This window comes from Humulus lupulus, chromosome 4, assembly GCF_963169125.1.
Source record: "Humulus lupulus chromosome 4, drHumLupu1.1, whole genome shotgun sequence".
NCBI classification, from domain to species: Eukaryota; Viridiplantae; Streptophyta; class Magnoliopsida; order Rosales; family Cannabaceae; genus Humulus; species Humulus lupulus.
This window is the reverse complement of record NC_084796.1, coordinates 240,169,243-240,170,607: the sequence shown is the minus strand read 5'-3', so window position 1 is coordinate 240,170,607 and position 1,365 is coordinate 240,169,243.

Sequence of the window (1,365 nt, the reverse complement as noted above, 5' to 3'; positions counted from 1 at the left end):
CAAACTTTATGTTCATATTTTGGTAGGACAAACCCTTCGGGTTGTTCCATATAGACCTCCTCATTGAGGTCACCATTAAGGAATGTCGTTTTGACATCCATTTGATGAACATACAAGTTGTGTATAGAAGCTAAAGCGAACAAAATTCTTATAGAAGTTGTTCTTGCAACAGGCGCATAATTATCGAAATAATCGATACCCTCTTTTTGCGTAAACCCTTTAGCTACTAATCTAGCTTTAAAGGTTTGGATAGTGCCATCAGTGTGGTATTTTCTCATAAATACCCACTTACACCCAATTGGCTTAGACCTCGGTGGGAGGTCTACCAATTCTCCAGTGTTATTGGAAAGAATGGAATCCGTCTCATCATTGATGGCTTCTTTCCAAAATGCACTATCTCTTGATTGCATAGCTTCTCTATAAGTCTTAGGATCATCTGTAACACCCTCACTTATTTTAGTTAAAATCATATTTGAGGTGTTACGTTTTAAAACTATATCATAATTACTTTCAGCGGAAGTCTGGATTTTTTTTTTTTTGAAAACTTATTTCACATTATTTACTTTAAACAAGTGTATCTCAAACATATTATACATAAGTATTAAATAACCAAATCTGTTTTCAAAACATAACTTCACACTTTATTACAAACATCACACTGATAACTGAAATAACCCACAAAAAGGTCGATATGTTCATATGTATAAATCAGGGTCAGGACCATGCTTCAGTTCTCCTTATGTCATTCACTCATTTCTTTCTCTACCTGCAACACAAGACAACTGTGAGCCTAAAGCTCAGTAAGCAAAGTAATGCATGTAATGCTAATGATTACTCAATGTCAAAGGACATACACAACTTCTTTTTAAATTTTGGGCCCCTTAATATTGTGCACACTGTTTGAATTGGTCAATGCCTGCAGGGCTTGTTACTCGTATAATATAAAATATCATGGGTTCTCCTTCGGCTAGCCATCACCATAGTAGAGCACATTAAAAACCTTATTCCATCGTTGCCCCATCGGGCTCAAGAGTTAAGGCGGCCACACACTGTGGTGTCAATACATTTAACAATAACTCATATGGAGGAGAAATAAAAACAGAAACATGGCAAACAATATAATTGGTTCACTGAAACCTAGCCCAAATTATTGGGCTGCCACTATAAGCCTAATATAGGCCTCCGTTTACACTTATCAACACTTTCATTTGCCTTTTCAAAAAAGTGGCACTAAACTTAAACTTCTTATTACAACTTGCTTTTATGCTGCATAAAACTTGCTAAGGCATCATATAATTAATCATCATAATATCATGCATGGTCTTATATCATACAATAATTCACCATATCACTATTATGCCATGC